The 23,307-nt window shown below is 36.0% G+C and overlaps 1 long non-coding RNA gene across 10 annotated transcripts in view; it reads right to left on the bottom strand.

Moving 5' to 3' along the window:
* LOC147844698 (uncharacterized) overlaps window positions 1–22,817 on the bottom strand; it is a 101,941-nt gene extending 79,124 nt beyond the window's left edge. For 2 of the 10 annotated variants that reach the window (XR_015483099.1, XR_015483104.1), the window contains exons 1-8: window positions 21,938–22,817; window positions 20,864–20,926; window positions 19,214–19,547; window positions 18,327–18,380; window positions 13,228–13,298; window positions 13,028–13,118; window positions 12,376–12,528; window positions 12,012–12,113 (exon numbers count right to left, since the gene is read on the bottom strand). This is a non-coding gene — a long non-coding RNA (uncharacterized LOC147844698). Of the gene's footprint in view, window positions 1–12,011; window positions 12,114–12,375; window positions 12,529–13,027; window positions 13,119–13,227; window positions 13,299–18,326; window positions 18,381–19,213; window positions 19,548–20,863; window positions 20,927–21,015; window positions 21,140–21,937 lie in introns of those variants that run through there. The other 8 variants (XR_015483098.1, XR_015483101.1, XR_015483102.1 and 5 more) reach the window with 6 other exon arrangements.
* Between the last annotated feature and the right edge of the window lie 490 nt (window positions 22,818–23,307).

Raw genomic sequence — 23,307 nt, 5'->3', positions numbered from 1 at the left:
CCTTAAAGGCGGACGACGCACTCTTTCATGGACCCCTGAAGCACACCATGCCTGCGACGAACTGAAGACTGTTTACCACAGCACCCATCCTCTGTCATCCGGAACGTTCCTTACCTGTCATTGTGGAGGTGGATGCTGCTGACACTGGAGTATGTGTCGCACTTCCCCAATAGTCTGGTGAACCTACAGTCCTCCATCCATGTGCGTACTACTCTAAGAAATTAACATCTGCAGAGCAAAATTACGGCATTGGTGACCGAGAGTTATTGGCAATCAAACTGGCCCTTGAAGAAAGCCCAACATCATTTTACTGTCATCACGGATCATAATAACCTCCAATACCTTCGAGATGCCAAACGCCTCAATGCCCGCCAAGCTCGCTGGTCATTTTTCTTTGCAAGATTCAACTTTAGCATCAACTATCAACCTGGCCATAAAAATGTAAAAGCTGATCCTCTCTCTCGGATGTACTCTCTTAATCTTCATCATGATGCACCTGAACATGGCCTTCCTTCTTTGGCCTTAATCGCTCCCATTATGTGGCAACTGAATGAAGATATTTGCTCAGTCTCAAAAGAGGAGCCAGCTCTTCTTGACCTTCTTACTGGTCTTCTTTATGTACCCACCAGATATCGCATACCACTGCTGGACAGTATGCACACCTCCCTCAGCTCAGGACAACCTGGCAGCAGATGAACCCTTTTGCTTCTCAAACAGAAGTATTGGTGGCCCAAAATGGCCCACGATGTCGACCAGTACGTTAAGGGTTGCTCGGTCTGTGCCATCACTAAAACTCCACGACGCCTGCAGGTGCATCAAACCACTTGGTCTAACCCCCTTCCAATGTGTCCTATGGTATCAGCCATCTTTGTTTCCATGGACGGGGAAAACATCGGAAGTGCCCGCGGTGGATCACTGGTTCCAAGAGAGCGAGAGGGTATGGGACTCAGCTCACGTCTATCTTCAGCAGGCAGTGCGGAGGTAAAAGACAAACTGAATCCTATTTACCAACCAAGGGACTAGGTATGGTTATTAACCAGAGACCTCCACCTCCGCCTGCCCTGCAGAAAGCAGAGTCTCCGCTACCTGGGACCGTTAACCGTACACTCCCAGATAAACCCCGTCACTTACCGTCTCAACCTGCCACCACACTAAAAAATTTCCCCATTTTTCCATGTGTCACTCCTCAAACCATTCACTGACCCTGTTTCTCCTCCTCCTTGGAAACCCCCCGATGACATCTTACATCCCTTAGAACTCTACTTGAAGAATTTCAGAGTCATCCCGGTCGTCTAGCTCCCCGAGTACGTGGCCGTCCCCGCTGCTGGTCTAGGGTGCCAGGAGTCACTTGTGGAAGGGGGTACTGTCACATCCACGACTCGTTTCTGCTCACCCAATCAGCGTTCACCTTCACAAAACACCTTCATCCAATCCCCATGAACTCTCACCAGCCTTCTAATGGTTTGCACCTGTTCCCCATCAACCCAGGACACCATATAAACTCACCTTCTCCTCTAAGTCTTCGACTGTTATTGAAGTTTGATGGTTGTCCTCATCTTCAGTCCATCTTCTTCCTCTTCCATGGACATTCCTAATGAGTCCTTGAGTCCTTCATACTGATCAAGGGAAGTGATTATTCTATCCATTGTTTACTAGAAGATCTGCTATACACTATCGAACTGTGTGCTTGTATACTTATCAACTAATGACCATTACATGATCTCTGATCCTTCTCACCAATCTAGACCAATGCTTACACTTGTGTAGAGTTTACCAGAAGATCAGCTATCTGCTGTATACTCTGCTGTGTGTCTGTATACTCACCTTCTGAGTCCCCTACGAGCGAACGTCAAGTGAGATTGATACATTTACTGTTGACACTTGTATTGCTGTTACTGTGAAATGATAACCATCTCTGTGTTCTTTTTCTACTAGCATGACACATTTCATGCTTTTTCCATTTAAATTACATTTTGCTTATGTGTATTATCTGACATGTATAGTTTGATACATATTTTATTGTTTAACGAATGTTTAACGCAAAGTATTATGGATGTTACAACAATAGTGTTTTGTTTGTGTGAAAAACTCTGGCCACCTTTTCAATTTCTCTGCAAAACAACAGAAGAGGAAGCTCAAACAGGACTGAAACTATATAGATATGACAGAGATTAAATTTTCAAAAGCAGGTACAACAAAAAAACGCTTGTGAAGCATAATCTACTGACAGTGGCTATGTTTCCAGCCAAAAATGCGAATTAACTTTATGCACAAAACTGTAATATCGCATAAAACACATGCAAATAAAGCAGCGTTTCTATCCAACAAGTCAAAGGCTACATTCACTCTGCAAGGTTTAGTGCTCAAATCTGATTTTTTTAGAATAGCTGTTTACATTGTTGTTATAAATGTGGCCAATATCAGATTTGCAGTGTGAACAGATCCTGTTCTTAAACTGACCCGCATGCGCAAAAGTACAGTTATGGACAGCACAAAATGTCTATTTATGCACACTATGTGTATACTGTATGAAGCACGTTGTCAGATTATGCTTAATATGATTATTGTATTTCATGAACTGTAAAGGGTTGTTCTGCCACTACTAATGTATATTTCGGCATTTTAAACTTAAAACAAGTCACTTGTGATGGAAAACATTGATAATTCATAACACCTGTGGTGCACGTCTCTCTGACCACCAGTGTGGTGAACTCATCAAGGGTTAAAGAGCAGCCGCAAACTGAACTGTGAAGGCTGAGTTGGTTTATCTCTGTTTGCAGGAGTTATTTAATTTTACTTTGTTATAAACAACAGGCATGTGCAGAAGGGGGGTTTGGATGCTTGAGCTCCTGCCCTTTTTTCTCTCAAAGAGAAAATTCCCTTTAAAATGAAAGCGTGTCCTCCTTTGCGCACAGATCCTCTATCCGCAACACCCCCAGACACTCTTCGACTTTGCAATAAACCTGTGCCCCAACCGTTAACCAGATTGGTTAACAAGCACCAGTTTTCCCTTAAATTTATTTTTTTTTTTTTCAAATTGAACAACCAACTTTCTTTGGTAAAGTAATTGCCTTGTGTGCCATTCTACTATGCTGCTGAGAAGTAGATGATGTTTGCAATCCGATGACGCATCACAATATGATGATGCATGCCACTCAAAGATTATGTAAAAGTCACATGAAATCCGACACGACCGGTCACACTGTGGTCACATTGCAAAACATCAGATCTGTGTCTGATTTAATACTACATATGAAAATGGCACAAGATCAAAATCGTCAGTTCCTTATCTTTTCCTTAATAAATGATTTGTGTCTCAGAAGAAAATGGTGACATGCAATGATTGCGTTGGAGCATTTGAAGGTGTGAGAGCACATATGCTCTTGAGAGTTCTGGAGGTAATTAATATATAATAACACTAATTCTGAAATGGGCAAGGTGCTTTAGAGTGACCAAAACAACATTTAAGATGTTTTACAGGGTGCTTAGCCTGCTGGGTTTGTTCATTAAAACACGTTTATCATTACATCTCTTATAACTAAATCTCATGACTTTTTTTAATGTACATACTGGAATTTGTTTGGTAAAAGTGTTCCCATCATAGTTTATTCGCATCTTTTCTTTTCGGATAAAAAGTTTATCCTACTCGGTTATGCACATTTTCTAAATTTATGCCCATCTTGGCATTTCTATCAATTGTTCTTTATTTTATTTTTATGTTTATATCCAAAATCCACATAAAAATTTGGTGGACGGAAACGAAGCTACTGTGTGATAAAACACAGTCACAACATTTAATTGACAAATTCTTTTACAGTTTGGACATATTAACATTTAAATTAACCCAACTTGAGGATCTGTGATGAGTTGAGAGTCTTATTATATAAATTTATAATACAAAACATTGTTAGAAGCATGTTAGGCTTGATTTGGCTTAATCAAATGGAGTTTTTTGTAAATATGTAAAAATATTTTACTATTTTAAAATCCTAAAACTGTTAATTTTCGGGTTTGAATAAAAAAAAAGGTCTGAGAGCTTTGGCCTTTATTGTTAGTCAATGGGTGTGAAGGGAAATCTAATTAATCCAGCTGGCACCCCCCTTGCCAAGACACATCAAGCACAATTGTTTTCCTGCATACTGTTGCAGAAAATCAACATACAATTAAATGGAAGCAATAGCGTGTGCACTTTCTTATAACATTTTTCTATGTTGAAAAAGTGTCCATTGATGATGGTGTATGCCAAATTTCTCCAAGTGATTCCAACAACACTTACTGTCTTTAACAAACGGAATTTGTAGCAGTAGCCTGTGCCAAATAAAAATCCCTCCGATTGTTAAATCAACACAAAACTCAGAGCCTCACAAATTCTGCACACATTTTAGTGATTCACATCAGACAGTCATGTGTAGCATAAGCGCTCCCTTGTGGCAAAACTCACAAAAATAATGGAGGTTGGCTGTATTTGATCAAGTCTGTACTTTTGGATTCCCTTTATTTTCGTTAAGAGCCAGTAACAATTTGTTTCGCTGGTATTGCACAGAAGCAGCACTTTCTACAGAAACGGCTTTCTTTAAATGGAGGACCCATCAGGCTGTGTGAGGTTCTGTGCAAATGCCATGAGCTTCAAGTCACGTTTTGGAAAGGGTACCTGTTAGTTGTAATTAGCCTTAAAATGCACAGCTGGATTTAAATGGCAGTAAAACAGCAGCGACAGGTGTGAGGGCTGTTGAGGTCTGCTTCCACACCAGTCACACAAAACACACCCGGCCATAAAGTCACTACCTCACACCAAGGTGCACGCGCTCACTTCCGAGATCGAAGCTTAGTTACTGCGCAATCACCAGGCCTGCAGCTGGCAACAAAGCGGTTCCTTTAGACCATAGACTAAACAAACAGACTACTAGACAAATACCAGTGTCAAAAGACTGCTCTGGATGTGACTGGGCTTCCTCAGTGGAAACTGAACCCAGCGGGGAAAGGCCTGACAGAGCTGGAAATGAGCGAAGGAGATGGCGTGTTTGTACAAGTGTTTGGACCTGGCCGGCCGCCGGACATTTTTCTGAATGAAAGAGGCGACTTTTAAAAATCACACCTCCCTCCATGGGCCTCCGATGCGCAGCTTCTCGAAACCACAAAACGTTCCAATAGCCTGATGCTTCACACTTTAGGAATGCCTCCAAAAAACACACTGCGCAGGTGCATCTGCTCTGAAGTTTGCAAATGAATGATTTTGCTCTTTATTGTGACAAAGTTTGAAGACTGTTAGTGTTCCAGAGCAGTGGAAAGATGCATGAGTTTTCTGCATCTTTGTATAATAAATCCACAAAGACAAGTACAATCAAGTGTGAATGCATAAATCAGACTAAATTGCCAACTACAAAAAGTAGGATGGAAGCTTTTGTCTACTTTGACATTGTCCAAAGAATGTATTTGCTTCCAAAAGGTGTACAACACTCTTTAAATTACAGACTTTAAAAGAAACTATTGTAAATTTAAACTAACCATGAGAGAAAATCTTTTTTTTTCCATTACAAAGAGCTACAAAGTTTCCATAGTTGCTAAAATAACTAAAATGAAAATCCAATGTTTCATATTAAAATATTTTTAATTTTGTAAAAAAAAAAAAAAAATCTAATAAAAAAAAAAAATCAAATGTGATCTAAAAGAACTGTTCAACTGCATTCATGCTTTTAAAACATTAAACTATTAACGGTAAAGTTTAAAGGTTTTCATATCCGACTCAAACCAATCCAATGACAGTCGATTTGACTGCCATACGTCCTATCTACATTGTGAGAATAAATGCAAGAGTTAATTTTCAAAAAAAAAAAATAAATAAAAAGTCAAGCATGTCTGGAAGGACCTAACGGTGAGTAAATGATGCTGATATTTACTTACGGCTGAGCTATTCTTTAAATATTTGAGTGAAAGAAAGAGTCTGGGTTTACAAACAGAACAATTTCCTACATCTGTTTTCACAGCTAACGTAGCATTTTTTTTTCCAGAATGTGATTATGACTGCATTTCTACAACAAATGAGGCTGGCTGCTTCGGAGCTCTTCCACCATATTTATCAATGATATTTGAAAGAAATGACTGTAACCTGATCGCTCCCTGGTTTAAGTCCCAAACACTCACCACCTGCTGAGGCTGGGGAGAGGGGCGGCTGGAAGCTCGGTGCAAATCAATCAGCAGGCTAGTTCAGCCGAGGACACTGGCAAACGCTCCTCGGGAGTTTGCGTGTCGAGAGGCCTGGCGTGAACTGTGGAACCAAAGCTCCCTGCCAGCTCTCTCCACAGCTAAAGCTGATTTAGACTGAGGGCCTAGAACAGGATTAGGTTTCATCCTCTGTCATGCATTTTCATAGTGATGTTTTGAGTCCTGCGGCCCTCTTTGATTCAGCCAAAAAAGCCAGATTTTTTTTTTGTCTGAAACTATGTAACGTAAGATGAAGAGCACAGCAGGATGAAATCCAGTGCTCTCTATTTCAGCCTTTCTCTCCAAACATTCAGAAAAACAAACCTAACGTTCGCTAAACTGACCTTGGAGTTATTTAGTATGGCTTATGTTCTCCTTCACATTTCCAATTTGTTATTCCTTTGCAAGACACTCGAGATTATAAATGGACGACCAAGAGGCATTGAGATTAACCGGGAACAAAAAAAATTAGAAAAAGTATCCTGCGTCCAAGTTTGAAAGCTGAGTCCCAACGAGTCTTTCAAAGATTTTACGGTGAGTGCAAAATATTATGAAATGTGTGAAATAAAAGAAATGCAATAAAAATAAACTGTGCAAAAGCTTTGTTGCTCCCTGCTGCCTAGTAAACCTCTAATGCCAACTTCCAATGTTCTGACCGAACAGAGAACCTAAATAAACACTCCCAGACTGATTTAATTTTATTAACCCAGGTATTTGACTTATGGGTCAATGAAAAAAAAAAGGTCCAAAATAAAGAAAAGAAAATGTAAATATGCAAAACTGCTCTCAAGTACTTAAATAAATATATTTGAACTTTCATACCATTCACCCAAATATTAATTGAGCTAAAGATAAGATAAATGAAAATGTTAGTAAATTGTGAATAAAAAAAATTTTATTCAAAAGGTAATTCAATTACCAAAAGGTTATGTGGTAGACATAATAAGTAAATAAATAGTAAAAAAAAAAAAAAGTATCTTAAAAAAAGCATGATTAAAACTAAAATATTGTTTGGCTGATTGACTAATGTTAATTCTATAAACAATGTCATATTTTTTTAAACACATTATTACAATAATGAGATCAAAGATCATTTCAGAAACCTTTCAGATTGTACCATCTTATGTCATTGACCCATCTATTATCTATTATTATCCAAAGCCCTTTAAACACATCAGGTGAAAAGAACATGTCAGCAGTTACTTTAGAAGTGATGAAGTGTTTGACTGGCCAAGTTCAACAGGTAAACAAGGCTCTGCACACAAGGAAATCTGAACACTATTAAATGTCCATTATCTAAAAATGGCCAAAATGTCATCCACTGTTCAAAATCGCTATGGGCCTGTCCACTTCTGGAAACCAATCCACAGTAAAGCATAAAAATGGACCATTGCCAGTGTTAGTCAATACAAACTTAGCTTCTTGACCTAGAGTTTACTTGTCCTGACACAAGAGCTGGATTTCCAATTAAAAACTGGAATTCTCCTGGTAGGAATATGTGATTTTGATGGATGTACACGGTCTGTTCCCTTGAGGGTTTAGGAAAAAGAAAGGACAAAAACAGTCTGTTTTTGGACAGGCAATGAGGAGTCGATTTGCAGTTCATCTTTGTGTCATGTCACTACCAATCTGACAACAGCTACTCACGACCGACCTAGTTAGCTAAAAACACCTGTGGTCTCCATTCAATATATCATCAAAATGTCTGTCTGATGCATTTTCTCCAGTCATACATGTCAGAAAATACAGTAGACATTCTGTTACCAGAGCAGAAAATGAAACAAAAAACAGAGCATAACAGAAAAAGTAAAATTGTTTAAAGGTAGGTTCAGAATTGGCAGGTTTCCTTCAAATGAAGCAAACTTTTAAAAAGGCAACCATAAAAAGAACTGAATGCTTAAGCATGATTGCTTTTTTATAAGTTTGTTTAATATTTGCCGTTGCAGTTTAATACAGGTGTGAGAAATGAGTCTCCTCGCAGCAGAACCTAATTTGTTTATGATTGAGAACTTCTCATGTTTTTACTCCTCTGCACATTTTTTAAGCTTTTCAACTGATAAAAACACCATTACATGAAAACACAAGCCAACTTATGATGGTATCAAATTTTCTTGTTGAGATTAATAGTTTTTATAGAGAACCTTTTACAGGTATAATTAAACATATTAAAGTGTTTTTTACTGTATATATACCTTCAGAAAAAATTTATGTATCAACCTAATTCAACTGCAAATAGATTATAAAACACAATATATGTAACATTTAACAATGAAGTCTCATTAGGAAATGTTAGTTAGCAGTTTAAAATCAGCACCAGACTTACAAGTTACTGTTAATATTAAACTGTAAAAAATTATATAATTAATTAGTCATGACAGCATTTGTTTTTTGTTTATTATAACTTACAAAATTAAGTTAAACATGATTAATTTTGTTTAATAAGTTACACAAGCTGTTAAACGTGATATAAACGTGATATAAGTTTAATGGACTCATAAGGTTAATTTGATTCAGCTTAAAAATTTAAGGCAACCAGGAATTTTTTACAGTGCAGTTAAAAAGATACTATTTTATTTTATTAGTTAACCTAATTGATAAAATGAATTTAAATTGCAATCAGATCATGACTATTAATTTAAAGATGTATTAAGCATTAACACTAACAAGAAAAGTAACAACACCAAAGATTAAGAGCTTTTATAGCTTTCATCATTACTATTACTCATGTTTACTATGGGAACCTTATTGCACAGTGCTATCAAACAATAGAAAACCCCTATAAATATTCCACCAAATTTTCAATCAATGTTTAAGCATGTAGTAGGCCAGATTAACCAACATTATCTCACAGCTATTCATAACTTTTTGATTTAATGGCTTATTATTAATTCGTACAATCTCATTTATGTAAATGTTAAAATGTTCACGTTTGCACTATTAAGTCTTCAAGCATTCGGCACTGTTTTGAACACTACAGCAAATACTATGTGAATATTCTTTAAAAGCACTCTAAAAGTTAAACAAAAAAAAAAAAAATATTCATGGTATTTTGAAGATATCCGTGATATCAGTATTATGCATGCTCATTATCACAACATACTGAATTGCTGAATATCAGCATATCTATTTTCAAGTGATCCATCATAGAATTCTTTATTTTTTTGTAAGTTTAAATTCAGTCCTAAAATGATACTGTAAATGCTCAACAAACAAGGCTCAAATTTCTAATTTTTGTATTAGTAATACTTCCAACCAAATGAACCAAGAGAATCAAACTACAAGAGTGAACACACCCTTAGAGACAAACTATTTAAAACTGGCAAGTAAGGGGAAAAAAAGTAGTTGGCTACAAAATCCTGAGTTAATTTTGAAAGTCTGGGATTCAGAATTAAATTTAAGGCTGGAAGTAAACAGCAAGTTTTCCATTTTAAAAAAAATTCAAAACAAAGAAATGCCAAGACTTAAAAATGAAAAACACATTAACAGTTGAACAGATGTTGCGCTTTGGATCAGTCTGAACAAAATAACCATCAAGGGTTTTCAAAAACCCATAGAGCTTGAGTGTAGCTGCCATCAAAACAAAAGAGGGACAAAACAAATACCAAACCATGTTATTTAAAATCAAATCACCTGCTAGCCAAACATAAATTACAGCCTGAATGTGCGATCCAACCAAAGCATTCACCAACTGTAAAGCTTCAAATCTTTGTTTCAAAACCTAGCATTTCCTGAAATCAAAGCGAAGCAAAGATGTAGGCAGGGGTTAAATGAAAGAGCAGCTCTTGTTCAAGCTCCCCCCATTATCAGCTCTCCATCCGCCTCGTTTGCACTTGAATCTTTTTGCCACGCGCTCGCGGTTCGTCCCTGCCAACTTTTTTTTTTTTTATGCGTTCCTCCTCCTCTTTTTTTCTCCTCGCCTCAAACCTGTCAGATCCTATAAGCGAAAACATATTGAACGCTCACTATTTTCTTTCTTGCTTTTTTCCCCCCCCGTCTTTCACGGGACTGATGGATTTTCAATCTCCGAAACGTTTGTCTGCATGACATCACCCTTGGGTTTTAACTGCATTATTTCACCAGATACTCTACAGAGGAGAGAAACACTTTCATTACCTTCATAATTCACTTTGGAAAATGTTCCTCAGACGTCTCCTTTCTCTTTAGTTTAGCTGCTTATTACAACAGGAGCAAAAAAAAAAAAAAAAGCATCCTTACTTGTCACAGTGGCATGCACTTAATTAACTGTAAAAAATAGAATGTGATTACAAAACACTGTGGTGGATAAGATTCCTGGCCTTAACAGAAATGCTGTGCAGGCTCATCAAATTCTACAGGTCACAGTTCCTTCTTAAGCGGTCATGTGTAAACACACACAAAACGCATGTTTAGCTAGGGATGGCCCACAATTGTCTTTTTACTTCAGACTGTACTAACATGCATTAGCATTACTGTACACTATTTGAGATTTTGAACAGCTACAAAGCCCATACTGTATACTATACTTTTTTATATGTTTGGTGTCAGCGAATAAAAAATAAAAAAAGGATGCACTGAATTCAAGCAAAAATGACAGCATGTATATCATATCAAATATACCCAACTAAAAATAATAGGTTTCTGTTCATCAAAAAATCCTGAATGAATGTTTTACCTTTATCATTTCTTTATGTTAGATGGTATTATAAATGAATAAATTTTATTGATGTTTACAATATATATTAAATTTTGATTCAATTATACGTTTTAACTAAATTAAATATTCCTGATATATACAGTACACATTTGTGGCCATAGTACAGTTAGTATTAGCCAGCCTTATTCCCTAAGAATAGTTTGTATTTCCTAATTAACGCTGACATGCTGTAAAACATACAGTTGATTTAAAGTACGCTCCATTTACATTGACACCTACCTCCATTCTTTTGGTACTGCAATCCTGTACAGCAATTTTGGTTGGGAATTACAGAAAAAAATAGATCTTGATACAGAAATACCAATTTCTTCTTTGTTTTGTTTGTAGGATTATTTTCGTAAACGGATGTTTCACCACCTCATTTTAACCTGATTGAAGTCACTCTAAAAGGAGTTTTAAAGCTATTCTTCAACATTGGAAAACTAAACGTTCATTACACATTGAGAATAGAGAATAGAATGTAATATTATAACATATGGTTATAGAGAGGCTACAACTAGAAAGATCATTAGATCTTATGCAAAAATGTGGTTACTTTCTATAATTTTTTGCGATTGGAGAAGAAATTAATTAATAATATCCAATCATTTTCCTCTCTATTTAGTTTTATAATATTTAACCAAAGTAAATTATGAATTAAAGAACATGTGAATTGCAAACTGGCACTCATATTTTATGTGCTTGTGTGTGTATGTTATTTGTGTTACAATTGATGCATTTGATGGCGAGTAAACGACGAGAAATATATATCCAGTTTCTGTAAATTTTCTCTTCAAAAGTTATAAGCAATAAAAATGTCTTCGTATTTGTTTAAAACGAAATTGTGCAGATATTTTAATTCCTTTATAAACAGTTCTTTTTTAAATTTTATTTAGTCCCTTCTGTAAAACAACAGTTTAATTCAAGGTTGGCACCTTGTGGACATACTAAGTTGTAAAAAAACGAATCAAAGTTTAAACAAATGTAATGATCATTGCACATACAGAATGTGGTCATTATTTTAACGAAGGAATCCGCACACAAGTAGAGCTGCATTTAAACGTAAAAACCAAAGTATAATTGTGATTTTCTAATGTAGATGAGGATACGGCGAGCAAAAATAAACTACAGCACCTACCAGACTCTTGCATGGGTGTGTAAATGACATTACTTTTTTCCACCAGCCCAAGAATGCACAGATGACGACAATTATAGAGATGCTGTGATTTCATATGCAGCTCTGAAAACCAAACATAAGAGAAAAGCCCTGTTATACCTCCAAACTTCACAGAAATGCACTTAGTATAAAATATTATTCTTACAAAAGGTATTTTTTAGAGTCTGTTACTGTGCCAAAGGTCACTCAGATACAAAAAGCACTATAAACAGTTCTAGTGAATAATTACTGTTTTATCAGTTTTCCAAAGCACATCTGATTGGCTCGTGGATGTGGGATGGCAGCAGACACAACACACAGCAGACTCAAGGTAAGCATGTCTCACCCCGGCATGTGCGACGGGTAATTAGATGGAAGACAAACAGCATGCTGAGAGACGTGGCAGGTCTGAAAGAGCCAAGTGACGCCTGCTGATGACAGACAGCCTTGCGCTCTTTAAAGCACCGATGTCCCAGGACGTCTAGTGCAGCACGGGCCACTTGAAAAGAAGCAAAAAGCAAACATAAACACAAAAGTTAATAAGCCTGGATAAGGGCTGCTAATCTAACATTTAAAAGGTAACGAGTGACTAATGGAGCTGATAAAGTGCTGCTTTAAATGGGATTTGGTCATAGTTACAATACTTGAGTAGCTTTTAACCTCTCGGGCAAAAATGACACCAGACACAACCAGCAAATCAATGACAAGCAAACATGGGAAAACAATGCATTAACAACAGTTGAAATCAACTTTCAAAGGCTTATCCGTCATCATCGGGTGCCATGTAGTCTGGTGGTGTGTCATATTTATAACTTTCCAGATACATTTAGTTGTCGATTTGCTGAAACAACTCGACTAATCTTTTCGCATCCCAGACGTCACTGCGGTATCATGATATAAGCATGCGGGTCAAAAATCATTTTATTCAAGTGTTTTGCAATAATTGAGAAGATGAGAAATGCAGATGTGAATTATTAGAGGCTGCAATTGTCACTCACTGAGCTTTATAACGTTGAAGGGATTGTAAAGCAATCAGAGAGGCTGGAGTGCTTTCACAGGTCTGTGGCATTCATGTAGTATAATGAATCACTGTTGGGATACAGATGAGCCGTAAGCTTTACAGTTGAAAATTAAAGTTACAGTGTGCAAACCAACATTTATACCTCATCACAGTTTGAATAAACAGGAAGTTGCTCACCCCAGACTTAGACCACCTGTTGAGCCTAAACTTCAAAAGGGCATATGAGAAGCTGCACTCGGTGTTTTAAACTTTAAAAAAATTACAAAAAAGAAATAAATGGTAACAAATAAAGCTTGGATTGCTTGACATGGCAATTTACCAAAACTAGACTTCTGGACTGAAGGAACAAGCTGATCATTCATATTATGCATTATAAACAACAAATATTATTATTGCTATTGGTATTATTACCATTTTATAACAGCAATCAATAATAATATGTATTATTGTAAATAAAAAAAAAACTAAATAAAAGAGAAATTTTTAAACCATATAAATGCACTGTATAATAGTATATTTTTATACTCAATTTTTAAAATCTGAGGTAAATTAACATAATAAATGGGTAAAAACTACTTAAAACACACACAAAAAAAACTTCTGAAAACAGCTGAAATACTAAAAAACACTAAAACTGCACTGAGGTGTAAAACAGAAATAGAAAATATAAAACAAACAACATATATAAACCATGGCAAAGGAATAAACTACTACACTTCAAAAAGTTTTGAATTTGATTGTGTGGCTATAAAAATGGCGTAGGCGGGTTGACAATATTTGGGCGGTTTTGAAATGAAAAATTTTTATATGCAACTTGCATAACAAAACATAACTGTGTGCTCCTACTCCGTTCAGTTAGTAGTGACCACTGCATAGCGCAAACCACGTGGGTCCACCCGCAAGAGAAGGTGAAGGTAAGTTGCATTAAAATCTGACTCCCCTTTGCATGCACATGCATCACACAGCGTCTGCAGTTAAACTCACATCGATTTATCATAACACTTATTAATATCTTCTATCTCAATTGACAGCAAGAACAAACATAAAAGCATTGTTTAATTGACAAGTAGCACCTAATTATATATGTGGAGACCAGCAAAAAGAAGTAAGTGCATTTTTTTTAGATCTGTTCGCCTATTAACAGCACTAAAAGGCATTGTTGTTACCAATCTCAAAAAGGGATGGTGTACGCAACTAGTCTGACATCTTCAGACCACACGGATCTCACATTTATAAGTGCGCTTTTAGCTGCACACCACAATTACTCAGAGGGACCTACTAGACCTCTTCACCTATACCCAGGTGGGCTTGGTAAGGAGAGACATTTCATCACTTTAAAAGAGTAGAAGGGGCACATTTTTATCAGCAGATCTGCGATCCAATGACAAGCAGCAGAGCGAGGCGGCTTGAGCCCAGGCAAAGCGCTTCACACACAGGCCTAATATTCCCTGGGGCTCCACTCTCCATGTGTGGTCCCTCTGTGTTTCTCTCAGGGCTGTGTGCCTCCATGCACATGGACAATATGACAACACTGACGGCCAGAGATGAGCCAAGACAAGAAAAACAATCAAGTCAGGGCTGTGAACTCAGCTGCGTGAGCTTGATTTTCACTGCCCTCCACTCCCTATCTGAAAGCGCCTCACAAACACGCACATGCACACAGGATCTTCCTTTTTTCCACACTCAGTTCGCTAACGTAGCTTAATGGAGCGATGGTAAAGATCCAGATAAAACATGCCCTCCCTTCTTTTACGTCCTCCATATGCTTTGATTTCACTGCTCTGAAAGGAGGGAAAATGATTCATGCCATTGGCGTGCGCAGTGGAGCTGCAGCTGGACGCTGCACCTGCAACTCCCAAATCTGGGAAAACAAGCTCCCGGGAGCAGGCAGAGAAAAACGGGCCTTCACACACACACACGCAGAATCCCTCATCAACATTCAAGAGGTAATTGATTTTGTTGGTACACCTAAGAGCAGCTTAAGGCAAGACACTGCAGGAAAAATAAAATTCATGCACCTGTCAGTTTTGAGATCTTGGCTTTTCAGAGTGTTTTTCAGTCTAATGTGAAAAAAAACAAACATCTTAAATATACATTTGGGTTTTTCGTTTATCTCACTTCATCCATTTGTAGATTTCTACACAAATTTTTAAAAACTGTTTTATCAAAATTAGTTTTAATCTCTTCGGCAGCACCAACACACCAAACTTTTCCTTTTTATTCATGTATATGCAGTATTCAACATATGAAATGGATCAAAAATGCTGTATAAACTTTTACAGATGAAATAAAATAATTTTAAGTGATTGCATAAAATTGTTGCATGTTTATATCCCCTATAAAAAACTTTGACTTTAATACGTCAATAAATAAAACAAGAATTATGAACCTGATCCAATACTCTGATTTTGTGCTAGAAATGTATGCAAATTAGTGCTTATTTATTGTAACAATTCCTTTAGATATTCAAACAAAACATTTTTTAAAAACTTGTAATAAAAATATTTGTAATTCTTAATTCAATCAATCAACTAGTTAATCATTTTATTTAAATATTTAACCTTAATTAACAGAAATGTAATTAAAACAGATGTAAACAAGCATCACCTTAGTGAATCAAGCCAGTCAGAAGCGTGACTTCTCTCAACAATAATTTTTTATTTTATTTTAAGAACTGATTTACTGTTGACTTTAGTAATGTTTCAGCTTTTATGGTGACTTGTTACACTGTTTATTAACTCAACTGGAATGTCAAAGCAGCACTAGATCAAAAGACCACTCTAATAGAGTTCTTTACTGTCTTTTTTTTTTGTTGCCTGGTCCACAGGAGAGCCTGTAACTCATAACAGCGTCCCGTGGGACCACTGGCCCCATAAGCGAATTCTCCACAGCCACACGCACATGCAGACATTCCACACCAGAGCCCTGCACATGCACAAACATACCACGAATAATGATCCCATCATTTCTTAATCCTCAGAGACTCAAGCATCGAGATTAATAGTGTACGGCAAAATCAGCAGCTTTAGTTTCTAACTAAATTTAAGAAGAAAATTTACACAATGTTGCAAAATATGGCAAATGAAGAACACAAGAACATATTCTTTGACTCTTTAGAAGCCTCATGTTTCCTCTTGTGTTAAGTGACAAAATATTTGAGCCAAAAAATTAAATACATAAGAAATACATTCTTTTATCATTTACATTTTAAAAATGCAGCAAAAAGGATTATAACTTAACATTTAAATAAATAAATAATGTGTTACCAACGTATGCAATTCTAAATTATACTTAATAAAAACAAAAATAATAAATATTGGTTAAAATAATTGCTATTAATTATGTGCATTTTAAAACATTTGAATATTTTTATTACAACAACAACAACATTAATATCAATATAATAAAAATATTGTTGTAGTTTATAATTAATATTATTATTATTATTAATCATTCATTCATTCATTTTCTGCCGGTTTTTTGGGGCCATGTTGTGAGGGCAGCAGTCTTAGGAGAGAACCCCAGACTTCCCTTTCCCCAGACAGTTCCTCCAGCACCTCCAGGGAAATCCCAAGGCGTTCCCAGGGCAGCCGAGAGACATAGTCCCTCCAGCGTGTCCTGGGTCTTCCCCGAAGCCTCCTCCCGGTGGGACATGCCTGGAACACCTCCCTAGGTAGGCGTCCAGGAGGCATCTGAAACAGATGCCCGAGCCACCTCAGCTGACTTCTCTCGATTTGGAGAAGCAGCAGCTCTACTCCGAGCTCCTCTCGGGTGTCAGAGCTCCTCACCCTATCCATAAGAGTGCGTCCTGCCACCCTTCGAAGTAAACTCATTTCAGCTGCTTGTATCTGAGATCTTGTCCTTTCGGTCATGACTCTAAGCTCATGGCCATAGGTAAGAGTAAGAACGTAGATTGACCGGTAAATCAAGAGCTTTGCCTTTCGTCTCAGCTCCTTCTTTACCACAACGGGTCAGTACATCGACTGCAGTACTGCTGCACCAATCCGCCAGTCAATCTCACGTTCCATCCTTCCCTCACTCGTGAACAAAACCCTAAGATACATTAACTCCTCCACCTGGGGTAAGGACTTTCCTCCAACCTGGAGATGGCAAACCACCTTTTCCCGGTGGAGCACCTTGCCCTTGGACTTGGAGGTGCTGATTCTCATCCCAGCCATGTCAAACTCGGCAGCAAACCAAAAATTATTATTATTATTTTATAATTTTATTATTATTTAATTGCACATACTTAACATTTCAATTCAATTCTTTTAACCAACATTTAGCATTTTTATTTTTTTTAAGCACAACTCAAAATGTGCATACATTAATATAAATATTATCATTAATGTCATTTTTATTTTGCAACATTACCAACCCCCTCGCAACAAACTCAATATAAATGTTAAAACTAATTTTTTATATTTAACAATATTTTTATTGTGTGTATAATACATTTCAGTGTCATTTGTTTTTTTATATAGAGTTCCATCTAGAATTTTCTTCTACAATGAGCATTTTTCACTGCCTCTTATGTTTATGTTCAGTTATTTCATGTTAAAATTGCTGAAAATAACCTACTCTTTGCCTTACAGAGGAAATTACTAAATCACGACATGAGACTGAGACAAATGCTAATTTTAAAAGAAAATTTCAGATGATACTTACAGGGTTTTGCATCTGAACTCTTTATATTTAACCCATATTTAATGAAATTTAATTGCCCTAAATATAACATATATTTCTTTTCAATAAATAATTAAAACAACACCAGTACAATAATAATATTAATGTTAATTATAATATTAGAATGTATGCTGTTTGTACATTTACCAGATTCATTAAAAATAGACATAATATCTTTGTAAAGTAATGTAGTGATGTTTCTATGTGGGTCAAAACCTGATTCAACTCCATAATACTTAATTCTGCTTGATACTTAAATCAGCGATATTAACATGCCAAGCTACACCACAGGAAAACAGACACACAAGGACAGACACACACACACACACACACACACACACACACACACTCCCTCTCTCTCACGCAATCTTTTGCAGCCCCTCTATTCACACGCAAACAGCTGGGTGAGGAATGTGGGGAAAACATGCTGCCAGTTGTGTTTTGAACAGCACTGACTCCCCTGGTCACCCACTGCCACTTGATCACACTACTGATAACTGCACAGATAGACTGTAAAGTGGGATTATGGAGTGCTGCTGTATGTTTGCATTGCTATGACCTTCATTCAGTGGTGAAAGAGATTACTGTACCTTACTATGATGAATTTGGCTCAGCTGTACACCTAATGAACATATGGTTCCAGCCTGGATAAATAAGGGCAAAAATTTCATTACCAATGACAAAAGCATAACAGATACAGCAAGACAACATATATTTAGTGGTTTTTAGCTTTTTTTCAGTATAATGTATTTTTAAACAATTCTTAGGCATATTTTTATATTTAAAAAAATATTCAAATTATACAAATGTAATTTTTAACATATTTTTATTATTTTCTCCAGCACTGAATCATAAATATCATCTTTAGTCACACTTACATACATCAAACCAAAGTTTTACTCTTATCTGTATTTAAAAGGCTTTACAAAGGGGTATATTTATTTACATAACATTTTATTCTGCAAAAAAAAAAAACTTGAAAGTTGCCTAATTACTTCTGTCAGGTTACAGTACTTTCTGAACTAGTGATAAAAAAATAGAAAAGATCAGTAAAAACCTTTTCTACCATACAAAAAATCTTACCCGTCTCTATCCATACAAGAAATGTGAGCAAATTAGAACATATGTAATTAAATAATGTCTTTTAAGCATATTTTAAGTATTAAATATTAATGTAAGATGATAACTATTTCTTAAATCCTATATTTATCTGCAGATATGTCTTTCCTTAAATACTGTTTGGTTTTACTGTATCTGGCAGATTAATCATCTTGTTTCTCCAACAAAGATGGTGACAGACAGATTGGTGGCCACCCACATTCTTCACTAAATACTGCTGATAGCATCTCAGTCACAACTACAGATTTCTTTTTTTAAGATTAGTTGCTTAGAGGTAAACATACAAGTTTTTGGTATGAACTCTACAAAAGGTGCAGAGCTGGTTCAGATGGTGCAAAGGTTTTCCTATAAACAGTACCATTTCTGTGGTGGATTCATATTTTCCTGGGCTGACAGCACTGTTGGTTTCACTGCCTGACTCAGACTGGGAGGGTCACACTGTCAATCTGCCATGCCATCACTGAAACAGAGCAGATTTTTAATGGTTGGGCTGCTTCTCCCCAGGGGTAGGCGAATGTGTAAGCTGTGCTCATCAGTGGTCCTGGGACGTTTTCTTGATTGCCCCCCTGCTCTGCCGATAGCCCTGCATGGATGTAGTACACTTGACTGGCTCATTTTTCATTGTCGTCTGACAGCTTGAAAAGGCTGCAAATGCCTTTGGGGAACAACTGTTCTGACTGGTAGGTCACGATCTAGTAAGAAAAACAACAACAAAGACAACTGTTAAATGATGCATATATTTGATACATAGATGAAACTGCAAAATAAATTCACTGTCTTTTATTGTAGTTTCACTCATTTTTTATTATTATTATAATACTATGAAAAAATATATTAAACATATGCAATGTGTTTTCTGGCACACAACAATTGGAGATATATTTAACTAAATATTTTCTATTTAAAAATGTTATTCTTGCTGTGAAAATGTATTTCATTACCATTTTTGCTTTTTTATTATAATAATAATTGAGATAAACTTGAGATATTAAAATGCTAAGTTACAACATGGGAAAATACACACATGTGCACACACACACACACACACACACACACACACACACACACACACACACACACACACACACACACACACACACACACACACACACACACACACACACGCGATTATAGTTGATTACATTTGTGTAAGTGTATTAACATCAATTGCTTTATAATATGTGTGAATGCACATTAGTAATATTCTGTTACAGACGAATGTTATTTTAGTATTATTTTAAATTATACGTTTAACATACCACATACAAAATATATTTATAACACAGAAATACGTAATACAGTATTTTTTTCCATTTTACCAAAAACATTTTATTTAATAAAAGCATTACTGAATAACATATAAATGTGATAATTAATATAGTGATAAGATATGAATAGTAGGGATGCTCCGATAAATCTGCACTCTCTAATCTGGCCGATACTCTCTAATCATAATCTGATCATAATTGATTGTTTACGAGTTTATAAGCAGAGAACATATAAGAACTGAAATCTTTTTGCATAAGAGAACAGTTTCAGTGTTTTCAACAATAATGTCAATGTTTCAAAATATTATATTTGATTTACTAAAATCACACAAGTGGCAATTTCACATTCGTCACATCCATAACAGAAAAGTGTTGCATCCATAACGACACTTTTTCCTCATAAATGCAAAAATGTAAAATCAAATAAAATCAATCATGTTTGTTCTATAGTGAGCTGACTCATATCTTTTTGATTAACATTATTTCTTTGGGGTTGTGCAGTTTAATTCACAGAATTTCTACCAAGTATTTTGTATACTGTAAACTCACAGACTTTTTTTGTCACATCCATAACACAAACAGTAGTTTACGGACCTATTTCGGACCTATATTGGATTTATAGGTGTGCATTTCAACTTCTTATGCATCAAATTTGCACTTCAAACTTCATTGAGACATGTTGAATTTTTCTTTCATCATTTGCAATGTTTAAAATTGCTTTGTTAAAGATTTTTTTTAACATTTGTTTTGATGTTTTATCGATTATTTTCTGTAAATCCGCTTCTGACCATTAAATGCCCACACTAAATGGTTACAAGAGACAAGTTTAAGGAATACAACATCTTTAATTTATTCTCTTAGGTAAGGAGAGATCTCCACTGAAGTATCATACTTGGAGGAAAAATGTGCTTTGTGCATTATAAAACTTGAAGCATTAGAATCGGTACTTGATATCGGCTGATCCCCTTGACAAGGAATTGGTACTCGGTAGCTGCAAAAATCCTGATCGGAACATCCTTAATGAAAAGGGAGACTTTCGAGATTTTTATTTAAAAAGTATTAGTTTAATCAATTTGAACATATAAACTTACCAAAAACATACATAAATACATATGGTTAATAAATAAATAAATTATTTAAAAACATAGCTAATAAAAAAAAAAAAAAAAACATTTTTCTTTGGAAAATATATATTGTAAAAAATATTGTTAATCGCAATACTTAACAATACCGCATGTTTATCCAGAAACGTGCAGCCCTATTCTAAACTGTGGATCCTGGTCAACTATAATCCAGACTCAGCATTGCACATTCTGCGATGGGACTATTGCAAATGCGCATACTGAAAAATCAATGCTGAATTGACATATCGCACAGCCCTGAATACTAGTATATTTCAAAATTATAAGACAATAGTATGTACAGTCATAATGACAAACACAAAAGTACTTTTACAAGACCAATTACAAAATGTAAAAAAAAATCTCCTTTAAACAGCACTTGGGAAATATCTGAAAAACAAGAATATTTTTACAGGAGGGCAAATAAATTGTCTTAAAATATACATATTAATACTACTACTTGTTGGGACCCTAAATACATTGTATTCTTCATCGGTAAGTTTTTTTTGGAGAAGAAAATGTATCTGCTTAAAGAATAAAAGTAAATTCATATCCACATTATTATATACAGTATATTTTACACTAGCCAGCCAAACATTATCCACATATCAATAGATCATAATGTGAATTGATATATGTATTATTTTTTTTACTTATTCTAACAACCCACGAACAAAACACAATCAGACTCACCAGTCTTCTTCTTTATCTTGGCTCTGTTGTACAGCAGAAGGCGCCCCAGTTTTCAGGATGCTGTACATAAACCTGAAGGCACTGTGTTTTGATGCTGACTGCCATGCTCAGCTGGACTGGTATAATGTGCCAGTTTAAGAAACATCATACAGCCGTTGCTCAGGCCAGAATTGACTTTGGCAAACACTCTGAAACCTCAAGATCCTTAACAACTTATGTCCTTTCAGCCATCCAAGGCAAGCAGAGCGCTGTCAAAGTCTTGTCAGGAAACCTCAAACCAGAGAAGTGTATCAAGGAGGCCTACAGACACTTGCGCCAGAGACTCCTGCGACTAAATGAGCCAAGAAATAACAGTTTGGCCGATTTATGTCTTGTGCACGACCACAATACCGGGATAAGACATGAAATACTGTATAACTGCTTTTACAGCACTAACCGTGGTGACAGCGGTGTCAAATGTACGCCAAACACAATGTTATCATTGCCACGCACAAATAAAGCAAATGTTTGTCAAATATCCACACATTTTTCGAATAAAGTGTAAATACAAAGGCAACTTTTTGGTGATATATCTTTTTACGCGTAAATTGGTCGTCGTATTAACTTCGTTTACATCTTATTTTGCGTTATTTGTGGCTTGGTTTCGTTATTTAAGATGGCCGCCTTAAAACTACCGTTACGTCGTTGTCAGCAACTAGTTGAACTTACATTTTCATAACAAAAAAAAAAAAGCGTGCGAATGTTGATAAACAAAGACGTGCCGCTTTGTTGTGGAAATAAATGTCTTCGTCCCCCTTGCCAGTCGCACAGAAATGACCACCAAAGCCTAAATCGAGCAGTTTGCGATTGCGAATTCATTTCGGACGCAGCCTCAGCTCATGAATGTTAATGAGATTACGTCAACGGTTATGATTTTTCGTGTTCAGCACAGCCGTTACGCAATTACGTGTATTAATATTCATGAGTTAACATTTTCATAATTATTAAAAATAAATCGCGATACATTTTGTTTGATTTAATAAATATAATACACTAGTTAATAGTCATATTAATCAGAGACAAAACAGAGCAGTCAATAACAAAAATAAATAATTTAATAACAAAAACAAACAAACACACTTTTCAAAAATACGCATAGCATCGTAGGATCTTTATTGGTGAAAGTCAGTAGTGAAAGTATCCATGGCAGTGGACTATAAGCGCTAAAGGAAACAAAAACATTAACATCAAAACAAAAGGAAAAGCAAGCAGCACGCCAAACGCTGCAATCATAGCTCCCTTGATGAGCCTCAGGTGAAGCAAGTGCAGTATATTGGTGCAGTTAAACGAAACAAATTTATTAAACACATATATTTATTAAAATACTATTC

The sequence above is a fragment of the Danio rerio genome, chromosome 4, assembly GCF_052040795.2.
Source record: "Danio rerio strain M-AB ecotype USA chromosome 4, GRCz13ab, whole genome shotgun sequence".
NCBI classification, from domain to species: domain Eukaryota; kingdom Metazoa; phylum Chordata; class Actinopteri; order Cypriniformes; family Danionidae; genus Danio; species Danio rerio.
This window is presented reverse-complemented; position numbering and strand designations above follow the sequence as displayed.